The 23912-nt window shown below is 39.8% G+C and overlaps 1 protein-coding gene across 2 annotated transcripts in view; it reads right to left on the bottom strand.

The window, feature by feature from the left end:
• Nucleotides 1–23912, bottom strand: part of PIGM (phosphatidylinositol glycan anchor biosynthesis class M) — a 46715-nt gene that overhangs the window by 599 nt on the left and 22204 nt on the right. Inside the window, exons 2-3 of one of the 2 annotated variants that reach the window (XM_071220007.1) lie at nucleotides 10347–10423; nucleotides 33–49 (exon numbers count right to left, since the gene is read on the bottom strand). The gene's annotated coding sequence lies outside the window, so the exon portion shown is untranslated. Of the gene's footprint in view, nucleotides 1–32; nucleotides 50–10346; nucleotides 10424–23912 lie in introns of those variants that run through there. The other variant, XM_071220006.1, reaches the window with a different exon arrangement.

Below are 23912 nucleotides of genomic sequence, written 5' to 3'. Positions count from 1 at the left end.
TGTCAGCAGCCCTGTGCCCTAGGAGACGTGACTTGGTCAGCACACAAGGCTGTGAAGAAGACAAGCTGTCAGGAAGCTACTAAAGACAGTGACTGATTGACTATCCTGAGGACAGGGAAATAATCCTCTCCCTATCTCCAGCCCTCTAACTTCCTCCTTTCTCACAAAGCCCCTCCCCCTCCATGTTGGAAAGATTTCTGTCTCTGAGCCTCATTGTCAAGAGAGTTTACCCACTGACTCAGATTTTCTGTCCATCAGCTCAGCTCAGATCACTCTTCCTAAGTGAAGCCTTCATAGAGTCCCCACCCTCTATGTTTCCATACCCTCCAGACATGCCACCACCTCTCTCAAACTTAGAACACTTTCTATCCAGGCTTGGCATCTCCTGTATAGCTGTGATCATTTGATCGTATAAACATCTTTATCCCCCTAGACAGACTCCATCTTTTGGAACATCTCTGTATGTCCCACTGTTTCTGGCTCCCAGGCTAGACACATGTAACTCAACTGATATTTTTGAAATGAATGAATGAAATCTTTCTATTGCATTTCAAGCTAGTTATGTTGCCAAATGAGAGACTTATTCAGAGGAAGAAAAATCTGACCCTCTTTAAAAAAGCAAAATGGAAATGTTACTCAGTTCTTGAGTAACAGGGAAACTCAGTTCTTGCCTACACATTAAAGAATTACAGGTCAGCAAGCCTATTAGTGTGTAAGCAAAGTTTACTAGTGATACATTCTCATGGAAGAGAATGGGCCTTGCCAAGGTGGGATTGAAAGGTGTAAGCTTGGGTAGCAAAAACAAGGGAGGCAAGAGCACCAGGTCCTTTGTCCTGAGGACTTATATAGTTGGCAAGATGGGGTGAGGGAGTTACATATTCATTGGTGGGTACAGATGGTGCCAGCTTCCCCAAGAGAATGTGACTACCCAAATGTAGATATGTGTGGGGGTCTGTTTCCCTGAATTCTCATCTTGCTCCAGACCATATTCGTTCATCTTGTAAAACAGATATGTGACAGGAGGCAGTTAGTTGAAGTTGAGGCAGTTACCCAAAGTTATTTATGGGCTCTTTCAGTAAGTACTAGAGACCACCTTGTAAAACAGATAGCATCCAGAGGTAGGCAGGTAACGAAAGTCATTTTATGGGTTTCTACTTTGGGTACTGTAGATCCCCACCTCTTCCCCCTTCCAGGCTTTGGGATGAATATACAGTTTCAAAAGCTTTCTTTCCCAGATAGTGGAAATGATAAACACAGAATTTCAAGGGCTCCCCTCCTCCTTTGCTAGCATGATGTTTCTTGTAATGTTGGAACACATAGCAATATTATCAGTCCAGGCTCAGGACTGCTGAGTTAATGGGTGAGACATGTCTCCCTCTTCCTCCCTACCTTGGTTTACTATCTATCATACCTAACAGAAAGACTTTAAATTATTTTGTGAGGATATAATGTGGATCAAATCAGATTGAGGGTGAGTACAAGGAATCAAAAATCTTTCTAATGGTCAGAGCTGTCTAGAACACACTGGATGACCTTGTGAGGTAGTTTCTGCCCCTGGTAATCAAGCTAAGACTGGACAACCACTTGCTTGGATATTTTGAAACACCTCTGGCATTAGATGGTATACAGATGTAGATGTGAAGAGAACCAACTTCATCTTTGTATCCCAGAGTTTTCATGCTGTAATGTTTGACTAACCTTACTTGTCCTAAACAAGCATATTAAAGCTCTCTAGTTGATAATCATCTATATTCCTTAAAATGTAGCCCCAAATATTTTTTGTTAGTAACAACTAGAATGGCATGACAATCAAAAAAATATTGGGTTGGCCAAAAAGTTAATTTGGCTTTTTCTGTAAGATGGCTCTAGTAGTGCTTAGTGGTCTTTAACTTCATTCAAAACAATTTTGTTAGATTGTATTGTGACAGCTGTCATATCAGCGTGCATTTCAAAATTGGTGAACTTTTGTGCAGTCATCTTAATATTGAAGATGGAAGAAAATATGCAGCATTTTTGCCATATTATGCTTTATTATTTAAAAAGGTAAAGACACAATTGAAATGCAAAAAAAAGATTTGTGCAATGTATGAAGAAGGTGTTCTGACTGATCAAACACGTCCAAAGTTGAGGAAGGAAGCAGAACTGAGCAAGGAGAGCCTGGGACCAAGATGCAGAGCAGTGTCTGCTAACTCTGCAGGGAGCTCTGAGCTACAAGCTAGCACCCTCACTGTGCACAGCCAATGCGTGTTCAGGAGGAACACAGACCTTGCAGGCACAGCAGCTGGAGGCTGTCAGTTAACTGCACCTCTTGTAGCTGAAGACAAACAAGGTCTTTCTTGAAAGGAAGTCCAGTGATACCTTCATGGCTGCTACAGTGAATGTGCCGGTCATAGAAAAGGTACCATATTTTTCAGACTATAAGACGCACCACCAGACCATAATATGCACCTAGGTTTTAGAGGAGGAAAATAGGAAAAAATAATCTGAAGCAAAAAATGTGGTAAAATATTTAATAACGTCCTTTAAAGCAGGAATCCTCTTCTGCTTTGACATCTTTCCACAATTATGGTAGATTCAGCAGGGGACTACAGTACACTATCGTGTCTTTCTACAACAAAATACAGTAATGACAGAACTATCAGCACTGTGTCCTTCATAGTTATGGGGGCACTGTAGCTGAGAACATCAGTGGATGACACACTGTTATGGGGAGATATGCTGCTGACACTGTTATGGGGGAGATCTGCTGCTGGAGGGCCACAGGTTGTGCAACACTCTTGTATGGGGACAGCAGTTTTGCACAACCTGTGTGGCTCTGCAGCTGTTGCCAAATTACAGTTCCCATCATCCCAATCTGTCCAAGCATGATGGGAGTTGTAGTTTTGTAACAACTGCAGTGCCACATTGACAGGTGACCTTGCAGTGGAATTTGCCTATATTAATGTTAATGGGGGACACACCAGTCATGTGATGGAGGCACGCTGGGGCGCCGCAGGCTTTCTTCTCCTAATGGGCCTGTACCACCTGTACCCTCCTCCCTAGCACTACAGTATGCCGCAGTGGGGACTCCGCTCCTGCCTACCTTGATTTGCACTGCTGGGACAACCCCTCCTCCCAGCCCAGGGCCCACAGCATCACCCCACTCCTGCCGTTGCCAGCTTCCTGCAGTGGCAACCCTGCTCCTGCCTCCTGTGACCCCGCTCCACAGCCACCTACCCCACCCCCTAGTGAGCCAGGTGAGCTACATTTGGACTATAAGACACACCCTCATTTTCCTCCCAAATGGGGGGGGGGGTCGTCTTATAGTCTGAAAAATATGGTAACTGTCTTCAGATGGATTAACCCTATCTATAGATAGTACATTATGCTTATTGAGCCTAAAAGGTAATTTCATCCTCCCTACCCCCATTTATAATGAGCCTTCCCAATCCAATGTGGAGAACATACTCCTCAGAGCAAGGTCTTCAAGTGCTTTGAAAATCTGATTTTCATTCTTTCTCACAGATTGTGATTCCAATGCAACCCCATTTCTGTCTCTCACTGCCCCATTAATCTTACTCAGTGAAGTAGTCTTCCTCTGCCCCTGATGAAAACTCTGGCCTTGTTTTCATGTCTCGGTTCAGAAATGAGAACCTTCTATCCCATGTAATGTACAAAATTCCAAGCTTGAATTATAATCCAACTCCCCTGGCCCCAGCTTTGTTCTGTTTCCTGCTGGAGCCTCCACAGAGGGTGGGGTGGGGGGATGAGAGGTTGGAAAGCTGTCTGATTGCTCTCAGCTGGCCCCAACACCTCCCTCCCCTCAACTCATCTCCCCTAATTCATGTCCCCTCCTCCAGGATGGTGGGCAGGCAGGGTAGGTGACAAAATTTTTCTTACCTCGCCTAATGACTTTGCTCCCTGCAGGTCTGGCAGATGGTTAAGATGGAATCTTTTCTCCAGAAGGGCAGTTCTACAGGTTCTTAAGAGTTTCCCCTGGTTCCCTCACTCCTAGACTTGACTCAAGTGGATGCATCTCTATTCTGGGTGGTCCTTTGAAACATCTTCCTTAGGCCTACATCTCATCTCCTCCCCTTGCCCTTTATCTGTCATCAATGTAGAGCACCGAGGTCAACCAAGCAGGCTGTGCCACATGGGTGGCCCTCAGATGCCCACTGTGTACATTTCTCACCCTGACAGATTCCAGTATCTATAACACAGCACCACACTTATGGCTGCGTCACAGGAGTCAGATCTCAGTCCACAATGGTTTTAGCTCTCCCAGGCCAGACTTAGGATCCTGTCTCCTTAGACCCTTACCTACAGGGCACACATTTCAAAGTTCTCCAAATCCTTCCCTTGAAATTCCCTCATCTAGTTCCTGATCAGAGACAAAACATCATCTATCCTTTAGGGAAGAAATGAGGATTCACAATAAACTAATACAGCAGGTCCTTAAATAATGATGTTTTGTTCAACATAATTTTGTTATAACATTGATGAGGGTAGAAACTTAAGTCTTGTTTAGGATTTACTCAGACTCAGTCCCTCTAAGCTCCAGCACCAGAGTAGCAGCTTGAAAGGCACCAGTGGCATAGAGGGAGGAGCTAAAGTGTCTGGCATCAAGGCAAGAGCTGGGGGACAGCTTTCTCCCAGACAGTAAAGCAGGTAGAGGCCATTGTCCCTTTTCTGAACCTTCCCCCAAACACAGCTGGCAGGTAGGTGTCTTATATGAGACTCCATCAACTTGGCTAACACTGTTTGCCTCACCCTGGAGATCCTCAAAGACTCTGTCCCACCCAACTTACCAGCCCAACCAAGCTGTTATTGGTGAGTTTTCCACATGAATGGCTGGTCTTGGCTAATGATCCCTAACATCCTAAATCCTCTCAAACAAGCAACTGCAGGTCTCAGTGAGTCCCCAGTCTCTGTACCTCTTGCTAAGTGGCCGCAGGCCCAGCACTATCAGTAGCCAGCCTAGATCTACAGCTTAGCTTTGCCTGGGAACCTCCAAGCCAAGCACATGGGGCAGCCATCTCAGATTGCTTTATAGCTCATGAACAGTAAGTAACCCTTGGCAGAACACAGGTTGAGGCTGACCTTGGCCTGAACCACCTGGGAAACCCCAGAGCCTGCATGAACCATGGATAGGTACAGACCATGTTGGAGCACCACAACCCTGCCACTGCACAGCTGATTCTCCACAGAGGGCAGAGGTTGGTGGTCAGTAGTCACGGTCAGTCCTTCCTGCTGACTGGCCTGGGTAAATCCCTCCCATTGACCTGCCAACAGTAATCAAGTCTCAACTACAAGAGGAGAGTGTGGTCAGCCACACAAAGAGCTCGTCTCAAGTACCCAGCTTGGGTGATAGGGGACATTGTGCCCTAGACCCTACAGGACATTATTACATTAGGCCACACTACTCAGATGCATAGTCAAAGCAGCTCTACCTAATACATAGAAACAAACACAGGGAAGCTGCCAAAATGAGGACACAAAGAAATATGGCCCAAATAAAAAAACATCAAAACTCCAGAAAAAGAACTAAACCTGACGTGAATCCTGGCCCACACGATCCGTTGTCGTTGCAGTATACACATACACACAGACTACGGAAGTCCTGTGGAGGAAAAGGGACGGTGCGGCCACTCTCTCAAGAGGAGAGTGCCCCTGAGCGCCTTGACCACTGCCTCAAGAGGAGAGCACCCTGACCCTTGCCTTGACAGGCTTTTATTGTTTTTCTAGACCCCTTACATCAAAGTAGGTCCTCCTTTCCTACGCAAAGGTTTGTTTTGGGTGGTTATCTTTTGCAGACAAAGGAGAGGGTGTCACTGGATACATCAAAGGAGGATATTTGCAATGTAAAAGGAGAAATGGTAGAAACAGACTATGTTCCATACCTGGAAGGTCTAGCCCAGATTTTGGGAAGATAAAGATATTCAGTAAACACTTGCTTGCCTCAGGGTGAGAGAGTTTTAGCAAGAGCAAGTCTCATAGCAGCCTAGGTACAATGCAGGCCTGATTTTCCACTGGAGAACATATCCATGGACGTGGGTCCTGCCCACCAACCTCGCTCCCCACTGGCTTTTCCGAGTGGGGGCTGAGCCACATTTCCCATGCTTGGAACAGTTCCCCACATAAACCAAATGGAGACAAGCCATCTATCAGATGCAGAGTTCAAAACACTGGTTATAAGGATGCTCAAGGAATTGAGTGAGGACCATGACAGCATAAAAATGATCTAGTCAGAAATGAAGGACACACTAATTGAAATAAAGAACAATTAAAGGAAACAACAGTAGAGAGGACGAAGCTGAGAATCAAATCATTGACTTGGAACATAAGGAAGAAAGAAACAACCAATCAGAATAACAAAAAGAAAAATGAACCCCCCAAAAGGAGGATAGTGTAAGTGGTCTCCAGGACAACTTCAAGAGGTCCAACATTCACATCATAGGGGTGCCAGAAGGAGAAGAGGAGAGCAAGAAATTGGAAATCTATTTGAAAAAATAATGAAAGAAAACTTCCCTAGTTTGGTGAAGGAAATAAACATGCAAGTCCAGGAAGCACAGAGGGTCCTAAACAAGATCAGTGCAAAGAGACAGTGATCTTGACACATCATAATTAAAATGTCAAAGGTTAAAGGTAAAGAGGGAATCTTAAAAGCAACAAGAGAAAAACAGTTAGTTACCTACATGGAAGTTCCCATAAGACAATCAGCTGATTTCTTAAAAGAAACTTTGCAGGCAAGAAGGGGCTGGAAAGAAATATTCAGTCATGAAAAGCAGGGACCTACTGTCAAGATTGCTCTACCCACAAAGCTATCATTTAGGCTCAAAGGGCAGATAAAGAGCTTCCCAGATAAGAAAAAACTGGAGGAGTTCATCATCACCAAACCATTATTATATGAAATGTTAAAGGAACTTATTTAAGAAAAAGAAGATCAAAATTATAAACAAATAAATGGCAATAAAAACATATCTATCAATAATGGATCCAAAAAACAAACTAAGCAAACAAGAGGAACAGGGTCAGAATCATGGATACAGAGAGGGTTTCAATGGTTGCCAGATTGGGGGGTGTGGGGTGGGTGAATGGGTGAAGAGGTGAGGTTATTAAGGAGTACAAATAGGTAGTTACAGAATCACCATGGGGGTGTAAAGTGCAGTATAGGAAATGGAGTAGCCAAGGAACTTACATGCATGACTCATGGACATGAATGATGGTATGGGGATTGCCTGAGGGAGTGGAAAAGCTGGGGTGGGGGGCAAAGGAGGAAATTGGGACAACTGGAATAGCATAATCAATAAAATATAATTTAAAAAAGAAACAAGTCTTGTTTATATCCATTAACTTATGATAACATTGGTTTTGTTATATGTTTATATCATTTCACTTAAAATTGCAGAATCTCTAACAACTTAAGGACTTACTGTGCTTCCAAAAATATCTCTTTCCAATCTCTTTCTCTCAATTCTCCATCCATGAGTGAGGGGGTTCCAAGACTGGTGACATGGGTTCTTCTTCATTCCCATTGTGAATCCACAAGGGAGAAGTCTCCCTCACTCTGCCTTTGTCCTTCTGATAAAATCACATGAACACTTTAGTGTAACCACGGCAGAAAGAATCTCAGCTGACATCTGGCTTGTAGCACACACTTAGGGTTCCCTTACCATAGCCTTTGACCCAGCACCTCTGCCCTGCTCTGGTGGAGAGTTTCATGGTTCTGTCTTCTATCCCAAAGTATTCAGCTCTGTTTTTCTGCTTTAGGACTTTCTCTGTAGCTTTGGAATATCCCCAGGCCAGGTGCAGTGCAACCAGGATGTGGGAGGAGACTGTACAGACCCCAGAGGCAACCCCAGCCACGGGAGTGCTGAGTTGGTGGATAAATGTCCCAGTCTCCCTACCCTTCCTTGGGACTTCAACCCCAGTTGCTCACAGTAACCAGCCATCAACACACCATTTAATGGCTTTTCTCCTTTTTCTGTCTCATGCTCTTCAGTATTTCAGGTTTCCTGGATTATGTCCCAGAAGAACGTCCTCTACACAAATTCTTGCCAAAGAGACCTTCTTTGGGAGAAATGCAGACTAATGGACTATTACAAATGATAAAGTAGTTGAACAGTAAAATTTAGATTCCCCTCTCTCTATTGACTAGTAGCAAACAGTCAATGAAAAAGAAGTCTCCTCAATTCTTCTGATATAACAGCCTTGGGAAACAGGGGCCAGTGAAGAACTTGTCCTGTTCTGATGGAGAGGATGGGGTAATAATAAAGGTCAAACTTTCCCCTCAGCTTCTCTCTGAGAAGGAAAGCTGTGGAACCACGTAGCAGTGCCATAGTCTAAAAGGAGCCATCAGCAGTAAGTTTCAAATAAGTCACCTTTCTATCAAAGGATCTGCTATGCACTTGACACATGGGGTGTCTTCTTTTCTTTTCCTTTTTTAAGTGTCAGCGTTAAAAGAGTGATTATTCAGCTTAAACATGAAGGTGGCCAGAGAGAATTGGAACAGACTGAAAATTGTTGAAGTGCACCAGAAAGAGCCATTATGAGACAAAAGAGAGAGGAGTGTCCGTTGCAGCAGACCAGACTATGCAGGATTCCCTGAGGTGGCACAGAGCAGAGCACATGAAACACAGACAGAATCCCAACCAGGTGGGGCCAACAGAGTGAGGTAAAGAGAAGCTGAAACAAGACCAAAAAGATGCACTGGAGCCAGCTCACCAGAGCCCTGAATTAATGTCACATTCTATTATGAAGTTTACTTTTGTCACTAATCACTACAGAAATGGAAATTCAAACCACAATGAGATAGCACCTCATATCTGTCAGAATGACTATCAGCAATAAATCTACAAACAAGTGCTGGTGAGGATGTGGAGAAAAGGGAAACTTCATGCACTATTAGTGCAAATGCAAATTGGTACAGCCACAGTAGAGAACAATATGGGGTTACCCCAAAAAATTAAAAATAGAACTGCTTTATTACCCAGTTGTTCCACTTCTGGGTATACGTCCAAAAAACCCAAAACATTAATTTGAAAGAATATATGCACTTCTGTGTTCATTACAGTATTATTTGTAATGGAGCCAAGATATGGAAGTAAACTAAATATACATCAATAGATGAGTGGATAAAAAAGTAGTGGTAAAAGAACCTATGCACCCCAAAGTTCATAGAAGCACAATTTACAATAGCCAAGTACTGGAAGCAACCTAAGTTCCCATCAGCAAATGAGTGGATCGAAAAACTATGGTACATTTACACAATGGAATTCTACGCAGCAGAGAGAAAGAAGGAGCTTATACCCTTTGCAACAGTATGGATGGAACTGGAGAGCACTATGCTAAGAGAAATAAGTCAGCCAGTGAGGGACAAATACCAAATGATCTCACCTTTAACTGGAACATAATCAACAAAAGAAAAAAGTAAACAAAATATAACTAGAGACATTGAAATTAAGAACAATGTAACAATAGCCAGAGGGGAGTGGGGTTGGTATAGTGGGGAGAGGGGTCTTTAGGAGCTACTATAAAGGACACAGGGACAAAATCGAGGGGGAGGGTAGAGGTGGGGGAGGGAGGTGGGACTGGCTGGGGTGGGGTGGAGGGATGGGGAGAAAATGCAGACAATTGTAACTGAATAAAAAAAAAGAACAATGTAACAATAGCCAGAGGGGAGTGGGGAGGGGATAGTGGGGAGAGGGGATTATGGAAGATACTATAAAGGACACGTGGACAAAATCAAGGGGGAGGGTAGAGGTGGGGGAGGGAGGTGGGATTGGCTGGGATGGAGTGGAGGGATGGGGAGAAAATGCAGACAACTATAATTGAATAACAATAAAATTAAAAATAAAAAATCATTTAAAAAGAAAAAAATAAATATATTCAGAACATTTGAGAAACATTTTTGAATAAAATTTGAGCATAGCATTAAATGCTCCAACTTTTTTAAAAAATTTACTTCTAGCTTTTTGTTCAATAAAAATGTAAATAATTTATTGTTGATTGGAACACATAACCCCAAGTATCACAGTTTATTGCCCTGTAACACTTAATCTGTTTTGTATCTAATCCAGAAAGTTTAACCTAACATTTATTAAATTGCATATATGTGTGTGTGTGTGTATATATATATATATATATATATATATATATACATGTATATATTCAATTTCTCAAATGTTCTTGAACTAGCTTTAACGACTCATGGTTTCCACATTAATTCTTGAATTAGTTGAATAAAAATTTAACATGGTTTATTTTATATTTGTGGGAGTGTTAGGCTTTTATCTTTTTAAAAATTATACATTAATTAGTGTCCAAAGAAGAGTGGCCAACCACACGCCAGACTTTAATGTGCTCACACTAGATGAAGTAAGACTTCAGAATAATTTCCACCTCTCCTCCTTGAAGAAGCATGATCTTCCATCTTCCCATAGCTCTGCAACAACAGAAGAGAACATCTTGAGATTTGCAAGACAAAGAAGGTTGGAAACAAAGCCAGGCCCTGTAGGCATTGCAACATAGTGAGAAGCCAGGTAGTCAGGCCCAGGCATGAGCAACCTGTACAAACAAAAAGCAGCAGCAGCAATGAAGAACCTTATTTCAAAGCAACATGAGTCATGTCTTATTTCTATGTGGCACCACCATCAACAGGCTGTGTAGAGACAGGTCTGGTCCAATCCCTACAATCCAAATAGAAAATATTTAGAAAACATTAGCAAACACATACACTGAAATTAGATTTCTATCTTTGCCAAGAGTGAGGGGTTTTTTTTCACCCTAAGCAATGATTTGATTTTCTGATACTAACTGGATGCCTTATAAATTAATTCAATTGAATTCTGATACTAAACAAATGAGATTAGCATCAGACTCCACAGTTTCAGGATCAGTACCATATGACTGACCTCATGTCGATGCCAGTCTCAACTATGCAGTGTCCAGGTTCCTCCCACTTCTATCCATCTTGGTTCCCACACCCCTGCCTCTCAGTCAGGTTCCATAATTTGCTAGAACTCACAGAACTCAGGAAATTTTTACAGTTATTCTTACCATTTATTATCGTTAAATTAATTAAACAAGGACATCATTAGACTGAGGTGGCTTTAATGCAAGCAAGCCCAAATCTAAACCTGTAAATGCCTCGGTTATAAAATCAAAAGCTAAGGAGAGCCAGTCCCAACAGCAGTTAGGCTTTAAAAGATAGCCAATCAAATAATTTCCTTTCTTTGCTTCTGTGCCCACTCTATACAGGTCATTTTTCCCAGCTTTCTATAAGTAGAGCACTCCTTACCACTTCTGGTTTGGCACTGCCCAATTTCAAATGAATTTCGCTCAAATATTTATAATATACCTCAGTTTGTCTTTTCACATTATAAAGCACAGAGATGACCAGTCAGATCAGGAGGTACATAGACAAGATTCAAGAGTTCCAAGTGAAGGAGGCTCTGCCCCATGGGTTTGGGGTCTGGTCTCCTTTTGACTTATGATTGTGTTTGCCAACTTAGAAGGTCCCTGAACCCTATCCTTCAGGATTTCATGGAGGTTTCATTCCATAAGCAGTGAGGCTGGAAGTTCCAAGATTCTAATCATGCCTTAGTCTTTCTGGCTCTAGCCCACATCATGAAGTTATCTAGAGGCCCACCAAGAGTCACCTCATTAGCATAATCTCAGATATGGTTGAAAGGGGCTGGTTAGGGGCTCTGTGTCAGGATGCAGAGATGAAGATCAATTTTTTTTTCTTATTATACCATACCAAGGAATCCAGACAAATTCATTAGAAAGCCAAACATTGTAGTTGTGACGTGATATATCTAAATAAATTATATTTCCCTTTTAAGCAACAAAGATATTTATATTTTATCCAACCATATATTGTCTACAAGAGGAAAACCTAAAAAGCAGTGTTAAACTCAGTATGTTTAGAAATAAAAATATAGAAAAAAATTCATTAAGTAAAGGAGAATTAGTCCTAAACTATTAAACAAAATAAAGAATAATTAATAAAAACCAAGATCTGCAACAAAAATATGTTTGTCATAAACCTTTAATTTCTGAATAAGGGGAAGTGACTGAAACACCATTGCTTTAGAGACTTTGTTAGTTCTTAACTGATCAAGTAAGGAAACAAAACATGTAGATCCTCTGACAAAAGTCATTGCTGGGATACATTTATCAAATATGAAAACAATAAAAAAGAACACACTATCTTTTTTAGTGCCTATGGAATAATTTTTAAATTTGATTACATATTAGACCACAATAAAACCCTAACTAAATTCCAAACCCACAAATTACACATGACTACATCTATACCATAATATAATAAAACTAGAAATTGGAAAAATATGTAAACAAAATATATCCCAACAATTTGGTATGAAAACACTCTTCAAAATAATACATGGATCAAAAAGGGAACCAAAACTTCAATTTATAGAACCCTTGGGAAATAACGATAAATGCAACAATAATTATCAAATCCAGAGGAGACAGCCAAACAGTGATCTGAAGCAGCTTCGAAGTGTTCAATAAAAATAATAATTAACATTAGTTTGGTACTTACCATGTGACAGGAACTGAGCTAAGCACTTTCACAAGTAGTTTCTCAACTATTACTCATAACCAATCTGAAATACTTTTATTATCAAATAAGAAAGTAAGAACAAAATTTGAGAAAATAAAAAGAGGAATATTAAATGAAGGCTTAAAATCAGAAGAAATAAATTAATAAAGCTAAAAGGTTGAAATTAATTAGAAACCAAGGAAAGAGCATAATTGATAAATGAGTCATAGAGGGTGTATGTGGCAGAAGCTGTTGTCCAATGGCAGATGCAGAGTTTTAAATAATTGTTATAAGTATGCTCGAGGACCTGAGAGGAAAAAGTAGGTGATCTCAGTGAAAACTTAAAGATAGTGTTTAAAATAAAATAGAAACCATAAAAAAGAACCAGTCAGAAATGAAGAATACAATATCTGAAATGGAAGAATACAATAAAAGGAATCAACAGAAAATTAGGTGAAACAGTGGATCAAATCTGCAAATTAGAGGACAAGATAACAGTAAGCATACAAGCAGAGCATCAAAAAGAAAAGAGCATCAAAAGAAATGAGAAAAGCCTAAAAAACCTCTGGGACAACATCAAGCATAACAACATCTGCATCATAAGGGAGCCAGAAGGAGAAGAGAGTGAGCAAAGGATAGAAAACCTCAGACCACACCAGAGGTTTGAAGAATAATGGCAGAAAACTTCCCTAACCTGGAAAAAGTCACACAAGCTTAGGAAGCACAGAGAATATCAATCAAGATGAACCCAAACAGGCCCACAAAACAACACATAATAATTACAATTTCAATATTTAAAGACAAAGAGAGACTCTTAAAGGTAGCAAGAGAGAGACAGTTAGTTACCTACAAGGGAGCCCCCATAAGGCTGTCGGCCGATTTATCAACAGAACACTTCAGGCCAGAAGAAATTGGCATGAAATACTCAAAGTGATGAAAAGCAAGTACCTGCAATCAAGACTACCCTATCCAGCAAGGCTATCATTTAAAATTAAAGGCAAAATAAAGATCTTCCCAGACCAAAAAAAAACCCCAAACCAAAAAACTAGAGGAGTTCATCACCACCAAATCAGTATTGCAAGAAATGTTAAAGAGACTGCTTTAAGAAGAAGAAGCAAAGACAGAGAGGAGCATAGATATTTAAAAAGACAATAAGTAACTATTAATAATAACCTTAAATGTAAAGGGTTATATGCTCCAATCAAAAGATATAGGGTAGCTGAATTGGTGAGAGAACATGACCCATATATATGCTGTCTACAAGAGACCCACCTTATAACAAAAGATTCACACAGGCTGAAAGTTAAAGGATGGAAAAAATACTCCATGCTAGAAGAAATTTTTTAAAAAGCTAGAGTAACAAAACTTATACCTGACAAAATAGACTTCAAAACAAAGGCCATAAAAAGAGACAAAGCAGTCACATAATACTAAAGGGATCAATCCAACAAAAGAATATAACCCTGGTAAATATATATGTACCCAACATAAAAGCACCTGAATATATAAAGAAAATCTTGGTGGACTTTTAAAGAAGAGATCAACAGCAATACAGTCATAGTAGGAGATTTTAACAATGCACAGTCATTAATGGATAGATCTTCCAAACAAAGAATCAACAAGGGAACAATTACCTTAAATGACACATTAGATCATATGGCTTTAGTTGATAATTACAGAATATTTCATCCCAAAGCAACAGAATATACATTCTTCTCAAGTGCACATGGAACATTCTCAAAGATAGACCACATACTAGGACACAAAATAAGTCTTAAGAAATTCAAGAAGATTGAAATCATATCAAGCACCTTCAAGGAGCACAATGACATGAAACTAGAAATCAACTACAGTAAAAAAAACCCTCAAAAACATTCAAACACATGGTGGTTAAATAACATGTTGTTAAACAATGAATGGATTAACAATGAGATCAAGGAAGAAATAAAAAATTACCTGTAAACAAATGAAAATAAACACATAACAACCCTAAATCTATGGGACACGGCAAAAGCAATCCTGAGAGGGAAGTTCATAGCATTATAAGCATACCATAACATGCAAGAAAAATCTCAAGTAAACAATTTAGCTCTACACCTAAAAGAACAACAAACAAACCCCAGAGTAAATAGAAGGAAGGAAATAATAAAGATCATACTGGAAATAAATTGCACAGAGACAAAAAGAAATACAAAGGATCAATGAAACCAAGAGCTGGTTCTTGAAAAGGTAAACAAGATTGACAAATCTTTTACCAGACTTATGAAGAAAAAAATACAGAGGACCCAAATAAATAAAATCAATAATGGAAGAGGAGACACTGACATCACAAAAATACAAGAATTTTTTTTAAATGCTATGAACAACTATATGCCAACAAATTTAACAACCTAGGCAAAACAGACAAATTCCTGGAGACATACAATCTTCCAAAGGCACATCATAATTACATTACCCAAGATTAAAGATAAGGTGAGAATCTTAAAAACCTCAAGAGAAAAGGAGACAGTCACCTACAAAGGAGTGCCCATAAGACCGTCAGCTGATTTCTTGAAAGAAACCTAACAGGCAAGAAGGGGCTGGAAAGAAGTATTCAAAATCATGAAAGGCAAGGTCCTACATCCAAGATTACTGTATCCAGCAAAACTATCATTTAGAATGGAAGGGCAGATAAAGTGCTTCCCAGAAAAGGTCAAGTTAAATGAGTTCATCATCACCAAGCCCTTATTATAGGAAATGTTGAAGGTACTTATCTAAGAAAAAGAAGAAGACCAGAACTAAGATGGCGGCGTAGGTAGACACACTGTGCCTCCTCGCACAACTAGAACTGACGGAAAATCTAACAGCAAGGAAGTCCGACACCAAGGAAATAAAAAATAAACATTCATCCAGACTGGTAGGAGGGGCGGAGACGGGCACCAGGGCGGAGAGGACTCGCGTGGCCACAGCGGGACCAAGACTGGCAGAGTGTGGGATGAACGGGGCAGGCAGTCGGACCACTAGCAGACCCTGCAGCCCTACATTCGCACACAGAGAAACTGAGAGGGCTGGACTCAGAGTGGTGGAGAACGGGGCAGGCAGAGCGATGGGTAGCACCCCGCGGCCCCACATTTATGCACAGATAACCGGGACGAACGGCGGGGAGCGAAGCAGACCTCGTAACCCAGGGCTCTGGTGCGGGGAAATAAAGCCTCAAACCTCTGATTGAAAGCACCCATGGGGGTTGGGGCAGCAGCAGGAGAGATTCCCAGCCTCACAGGAGAGGTCGTTGGAGAGACCCACAGGGACCTAGAGTGTGCACAAGCCCACCCACTCAGGAACCAGCACCAGAGGGGCCCAGTTTGATTGTGGGTAGCGCAGTGAAAGATTGAAATCCGGTGGAGAGTGGAGCGGGCGCCATTGCTCCTTCTCGTCCCCTCCCCCACGTACAGCGTTACAGTGCAGCAAGCAGCGAGACCCCCTCTGGGTGAACACCTAAGGCTCCGCCCCTTAAAGTAACAGATGCGCCAAGACAAAAAAAAAAAAAAAAAAATGGCCCAAATGACAGAACACTTCAAAGCTCCAGAAAAAATACAACTAAGCGAGGAAGAGATAGCCAACCTATCGGATGCACAGTTCAAAACATTGGTTATTAAGACGCTCACAGAATTGGTCGAATTTGTTCGAAGCCTATGCTAAGAGAAACAAAGGAAAATGTACAGGGAACCAATAGTGATGTGAAGGAAACTGGGACTCAAATCAACGGTGTGGACCAGAGGGAAGAAAGAAACATCCAACCAGAAAAGAATGAAGAAACAAGAATTAGGAAAAAGGAGGAGAGGCTTAGGAACCTCCAGGACATCTTGAAACATTCCAACATCTGAATTATAGGGATGCCAGAAGGAGAAGAGGAAGAACAAAAAATTGAAAACTTATTTGAACAAATAATGAAGGAGAACTTCCCTAATCTGGCAAAGGAAATAGACTTCTAGGAAGTCCAGGAAGCTCAGAGAGTCCCAAAGAAGCTGGACCCAAGGAGGAACACACCAAGGCACATCATAATTACATTACCTAAGATTAAAGAGAAGGAGAGAATCTTAGAAGCAGCAAGAGAAAAGGAGACAATTACCTACAAAGGAGTTCCCATAAGACTGTCAGCTGATTTCTCCAAAGAGACCTTACAGGCAAGAAGGGGCTGGCAAGAAGTATTCCAAGTTATGAAAGCCAAGGACCTACATCCAAGATTACTGTATCCAGCAAAGCTATCATTTAGAATGGAAGGGAAGATAAAGTGCTTCTCAGATAAGGTCAAGTTAAAGGAGTTCATCATCACCAAGCCCTTATTATATGAAATGTTAAAGGGACTTACCTAAGAAAGAGAAGATAAAAAATAAGAACAGTAAAAATGACAGCAAACTCGCAGTTATTAACAACCACACCTAAAAGAGAAACAAAAGCAAACTAAGCCAACAACTAGAGCAGGAACAGAACCACAGAAATGGAGATCACATGGAGGGTTATCAACAGGGGAGTAGGAGGGGGAGAGAAGGGGGAAAGGTAGAGAGAATAAGTAGCATAAATGATAGGTGGAAAATAGACAGGGGAGAGTAACAATAGTGTAGGAAATGTAGAAGCCAAAGAACTTATAAGTATGACCCATGGGCATGAACTATAGGGGGGGAATGTGGGAGGGAGGGGGTGGGCAGGATGGAGTGGAGTAAGGGGGGGAAATGGGACAACTGTAATAGCATAATCAATAAATATATATTTAAAAAAATTTTAAAAAAGAAAAAGAAGAAGACCAAAACTATGAACAGTAAAATGACAACAAATTCACAACTATTAACAAGTAAACATGAAAAACAACAAAGACAAACTAAGCAAACAACTAGAACGGGAACAGAACCACAGAAATGGAGATCACATGGAGGGTTATCTGCTGGGAGGGAGAGGCGTAGAATGGGGGAAAAGGTACAGGGAACAAGAAGCATAATTGGTAGGTACAAAATAGATAGGGGAAGGTTAACAATAATACAGGAAATATAGAAGCCAAAGAACTTGACCCATGGACATGAACTAAGTGGGGGGAATGCTGGTGGGAGGGACTTCATCCTTCATCAAAGGATAAAGGGGCAAGAAAAGGGGACTACTGTATAGCATAATCAATAAAATATACTTAAAAATATTTGCCTACATTAACCAAATCATTACTTAAGCACATTTGTTGAAAATTTACAAACTTTTTCTGAATTACTTTAGTAAACAGAAGAAATAAAGATAAAATTTAAATTAAAAAAACTGAATTTTTGGACATATTAAATCATTAGGTGAAGTATTGTTTTGCATTTCATCAGTTTCATAGTTCAAATTTTGACATATCATTTTCCCCAAGCGGGGAGGGACACACCTGGAAAAGATTAGCATGAGAATGTCTTATTTCACATAATAATTGTACTGTGTTACGAGATTGTGAAACATAATCAGAAGACCAAATCACTTAAGCTCTTAAGTCCCAGTTCTCATATCTTTGAGATGACAGCTTGGACTATTCAGTAATCTTCAAACAATTTTAGCTATAAAAAACACCTTTATAAAGTCAAATAATCATAGCTAATAACCACAATTAATCTTTGTGTTTTCACATATCTTCCCATTTCATTCTCACAACATATGATCCATGTCATTATAATGCAGTTGAAGAAACCAAGGCTAGAAGAGTTGAAGTAATGTATTCAAGATCACACAGCTGACCAGAGAGCCACAATTCAAATGTTCTGTCTGACTTCAAATCCCATGCACTTTAACCATTTAAAGCCCTCTCTGTGAAGCAAAGAAGGGGACTTTGCTGACTGAAAAGTCTGGACTCCCTAATGCCTCACTAACGTTATTTCTTATCCTCGGAATTGAGTTTAAGAAGCACCCATACATTTTTTTTTTTATAAAAATGAATCTCAGCCTTGGCTGGTATAGTTCAGTGGATTGAGCACGAGCCTGTGAACCAAAGGGTCGCAGATTTGACTCTCAGTCAGGGCACATGCCTGGCTTATAGGCCAGGTCCCAGGTGGGGGGCACTCTAGAGGCAACCACACATTGATGTTTCTCTCCCTCTCTTTCTCCTTCCCTTCCCCTCTCTCTAAAAATAAATTTAAAATCTTTAAAAATTACAAAAAATAAATAAATGTGAGATACTCTTTAAAACAATTCATGTACAATTCAGATGTGAGAATATATGCACAATAAAAATGGCATATGGTGACATCTACTGGTAAATTGTGGTATTATATTCAAGTTCCTTTTATAGGAAATTTTAAAAGTTGGTTGAAGCTAAATTGTACTAATATTCCAGTGTAAATCAGAATAGGAGAAATTCCTCTTACACAGACTGAGCAGAGAGACCTTGGAATGTCCCACACAGTTCAAGGCCGGAATTCTGATCCTGCTTTTGCCATCATTAGCTGTACAGACTTGGTTACATCACTTGGTGTCCTAGCCCCAGAAGCTTCATTTTGAATCGACATATGATCATGCCATCTAAAAATCTTTATCACTGTGCCCCAAAAGTACTAAGGGAACCCTCAGGTCATTGTCAGAGAAGCAGGGCCAGGAGAATGAGGCTTCTCTCCTCCCCTCTAATCTATGCACTTCTCTTTTTATCTCTTCATATACTAATGTTTTGAATAATATTGGTTTCAAATAGAATTCCACATTTTGTTTTAAAGGTTTCTAAAATTTTTTATTTTACTATAAAAAACTTGGTCAATCCATGTCAGCATTTACTGTGCTTACCACATTTGAAGTTCCTGCACTAACACTGTTTTTATTTTATCCCCACTCCTCCTCTTTGGCAACCATCAACTTGTTCTTTATAATTATGGGTCTATTTCTATTTTGTTTTGTTTAGATTTCACATATAAGTGAAATCTTACAGTATTTATTTTTCTTTCACTTAGCATATAGGTCCATCTATGTTGTCAAAAATGGCAAGATTTTGTTCTTTTTTATAGCTGAGTAATATTCCATTGTATATAATATATATATATAAGGTATCTATATTGCCTTGTAGTAGAAATAAGGGTAGAAACAAGATGCCAGGCCGGATAAAACAAGGTAGAGGGCCAGATTCAGCCTGAGGGCCTTGTGTTTGCCACCTGTGGTATATATGTATCACAGCTTCTTTCTCCACTCATTTTTAAAAGATTTTATATATTTATTTTTAGAGAGAGGGGAGGGAGGGAGACATCGATGTTAGAGAGAAACATGAATTAGTGGCCTCTTGCACGCACCTTGATTGGGAACCACAATTGAGGCATGTGCCCCAAGTGGGGATTAAACCAGTGACCCTTCGGTTTAAGGGATGATACCCAACCAACTGAGCCACACTGGTCAGGGCTCTCCACTCATTTATTGATGGGCACTTGGATTGCTTTCATATCTTGGCTACTGTAAATGATGTTGCAATGAACACAGGAGTACATATATGTTTTCAAATTGGTGTTTCTGTTTTCTTCCAGATAAATTTCTAGAAAAAGGATTGGATTACTGGATCATATGGTAGCTCTATTTCTAATTTTTTGAGGAACCTCCATACTGTCTTCTATAATGCGTGCACCAATTTACAATCCCACCAGCAAAGTACAAAGCTACTGTCAATAAATCAACAAGTAACAAATGCTGGAGAGGATGTGGAAAAAAGGGAATCCTCATGTGCTGTACTAACTATGAGCTACGAAGTAGGAGTCCCAGTACCTTCTAAAAAATTTAAAATTTGGTTGTGGAATAAAACAAACATAATTATTCCTGCCAAAACTAAGCATGTTTGTCAAATCAATTGGGATATTTTCCCATGTGATTATATCTCTGATTTTATAATACAATTCCATGGGAGAGAGAATTCTTTTTATAGTCAGTCTTGCTGGAAGGCATCTTTGCTATAAAACAAGGGTTTGAAGAGTCTCTTGGAAAGAACCCATGATGGAGTTGAGATCCACTGTCATCTGTTCCTTCCCATGGGAAGTGGATGGGATTAAGAAACTTCATGAGTATTATCTATTGTTCTGAAGCAAAGTATATAAGGCTCTGGGTAACCCAATCCAGTAAACAGGCTATACAGCTGCAACAAGGGAAAACATGTAAGATATATCAACTTCCTATTAAAAATTAATCTTCATTTAGAAATCAAGTTGTTTGATATTTAAACACTTCTATTAAAGAATAGGGAGAAATTTACTCCTAAGTGATTCAAATAAGGTAATAATATCATGAATAATTAGTATTGATTTAAGTACTTACTCTGACCCAGAAATGGTTCTAAGAGCATTAACTCATAATCCTCACAACATCCCTAGAAAGTATATTCTAATTTTATCACCATTTTACAGGGGAGGAAACTGAGGCACAGAGTTAATAAATAACTAAGGAAGTTATGATTGGTTGACACCACTTATTCAGAATTTCTGCCATTGAGAAAGTTATAAAAGAAGGTCAGACTAGCTCCACTCCATCCACAGCCCATGGTTACTCTCCATGGTAACCATGGAGAGTAATTTAAAAATTTAAAAAGGGAGTTTCAAACCTTTTTGGCTTGTTTCTGTCTCTTAGCATCCTTTACAAACCTAAATTTGCTAAAATTACATTCATCTAATCTAATCCTCCTTTAGATTAGAGAATTATCTAATTCTCACATTGGACCCACTTGAATGGTATTAAAAGGCAAAGAAATGAGAATCTCAAGACTACAACAGGCATAAAAGAATCAATGAGTTATTTTACTGTCTTTTTCTCTATCCAAGAAACACTTGATTGTAATATATGCAGTTTTCAGATCTTGGTTGAAGATGTTTTCTTTTCAAACATCCAAAGACTCTCAGACCATCTTTCCTCACCTCCCCTAACCTTGTCCTCACAAGGAAGAAGACACCCAGCCCATAGCCATGCCCCACAGGATAACTCTCAAAAGAATGTGTTTTCACCATTTAATGATCTTCCCAATAGCATTATGATAAACTGGAGATTCTCAATCCTAATTCACTGACATCTTTGACTTGCTGAATGGACAGGTCTACTCTGATGTATACATATGCAGCAAAGAACAAAAAGACCCTTCTCGCAGGAATGTCATAATCACTGTGTTTTCTTTATCTTCTCTTGGGAAGGTGCATATAAGAACAATAAACAAAGTCCCAGTTCACTACTCCCATTCATTTCTCAGGAAAAAGGGGAAAATCTTAGTGATTAGTGTTAAGGGACTTCAGGCCCATAGGGGATGATAAACGAGAAATTTCCTAAAAGAGAAGACATCTCTGATTTGTTGGGCTCTTAAGACAGTCAAAGTATCTATGTGATCACAAGACAGCCCCATTCTTCAAACACTGACTAAAAAGCCTTAGGAGACATTGAACAAGAAGGCACATATGTCAGTATTCAAGGGCTAGGGAGAAGGATTCCCCTTAACAGCTAAAGAAAACACTAGGCACAGGATTCTAGGAAGAAAGAATATTAAGGACATCTTCCAACTTCCCTTTGCATGTATTTTTCCCTTCCACAATATCCTTGCCAGCCTCCCTTTCTGTTGTCCAGAAGCTAAGGAGAAAAAAACTATCTAATTCAACATTAGAAATAAATGCATATCTTCCAAGTGACTATTAATTCCAGGCAGCCTTTTGGTGGTTTCCCTTGTGACCTGTGAATAGGCTGCGATCTTCTCAAGGTAAGGATTGGAAAATGGAAGATGTCTATCCCTCTCTGCCTTCACACCAAGCTCTGAGAGACCTCACAGATGCACAAGAGGCTCACTTTTCAATTTGGAAGTCGATACAAGTGAAATAAGTAGTGTTTCCAGTCCAAAATGACAATCTGAATCAATGCATTTAACACTCTCCCTTCGTAATTCCCAGATGAAATGACCTTTGGAACAGAAGAGGACAAACACTGTGTATCAGTGTGACACAGAGCAGAAAAGAGTGAGGCTTGAAAGACTCATTTTGTGGAGGGTGGAACCAAATTTGAACCCTGTCACCACCTTTAGAAGGGGACAGGTGCTGAAGTTCTCAAGGAGGGGAAGGTGGCCAAAGGTATGCTCAAGGCTTGTTCACAGTGTAGAAAGGCATGAGAATGGAGCATAAGAGCTATGAGGTTTGCTCTTGGTGTAGGCCACCATGGCAGTTGGAGGGGTACAGCAGCCCTGTGGGCTTCAGTTGCCACAGCAGTCACAAAAGAAATCCTTCTGCTAAATGTGAGACTGCCTGCACTTGGCCACTCTCTTTTTACCCCTCACACATCACAATATTTCTAAGGTGATTAAAATCAAGAAAATGTAAAATATTTCCTATGCTAAGACTGAAAGACTTAAGAGGAACACATCAACTCTAACAGAACATCTATTACTTCCTATGCTGGATGAGAATGAGCCTCCTCTGCAAGGAGGAGAACATGGAGAAAACTACCAGATTTAGAAATAAAAGGACAAATCTGAAAAGTGCCATTCAAATTTGAAAAAATAAGATTCATCTGGATATATGCAAGCAAAGATTGAATGTCAAAGATAAAGAAAAAAGGCTGATAGCTGTCCAGGTAGAAAACAAAATAAATAGACTATTTGTTCTCAGAAATCACAGATTTCTTCTTTGCAAACTTAAATGCAAAAGTGTCACTCAATGTCAGGGCAGATACTAAATTTGTGTAATGGAAAATGTTACAGCAGCAAAGATGAGTATGCTACAGCTACACACTTCAGTATGGATGAATTATACACATAGTATTGGGTAAAGGAGTATCATAAAAATACAGTGTAATTCTATATATGGAAAGATCAAACAGCCAAACTAAGCGACATGTTGTTTAAGGATACATGCCTAGGAGATAAAACTACAAGAAAAAATTAAGGGTACATTACCTCAGAATTCAGGATAGTGGTTTTGAGCGGATGAAGTAAAAGATGTCCTTGGAAATAACTTCTGGGGTTGGTGAGGCTCTGTTTCTTAGGCCAGTAATGGCTATGTGGGTGTTTGTTTTATTATTCTTTAAATTGCAGAAATACATGTTATACTCTATTCTGTGTAATTATTTACATAAAAATTGTTTCACATAAAAATTGTAAAAACTCAATTAGAAAATAAATAATATATATATAAATACTAACTTTTTAAAAATTTATGTAATTCCATCAAAACATGAAACTCTGGGATTGTCCTATTTATAACCACACCTATCTTCTTCCCTCCATCACCCACCTTGTCCCTAACCCATTGCAACCACTAATCTATTCTCTTGCTCACTTCAGCAGCACATATACTACAGAATATACCAGTTAATGCAGTAAAAAAATTAAGCACAGGCAGCAGTAGCAATATTATATGAAGTATACTTAAGGAAATAATTTGACAAA

The sequence above is a fragment of the Desmodus rotundus genome, chromosome 12, assembly GCF_022682495.2.
Source record: "Desmodus rotundus isolate HL8 chromosome 12, HLdesRot8A.1, whole genome shotgun sequence".
In the NCBI taxonomy this organism is placed as follows: Eukaryota; Metazoa; Chordata; class Mammalia; order Chiroptera; family Phyllostomidae; genus Desmodus; species Desmodus rotundus.
Note: the sequence above shows the minus strand (reverse complement) of the source record. Positions and strands in the feature narration are given on the sequence as shown.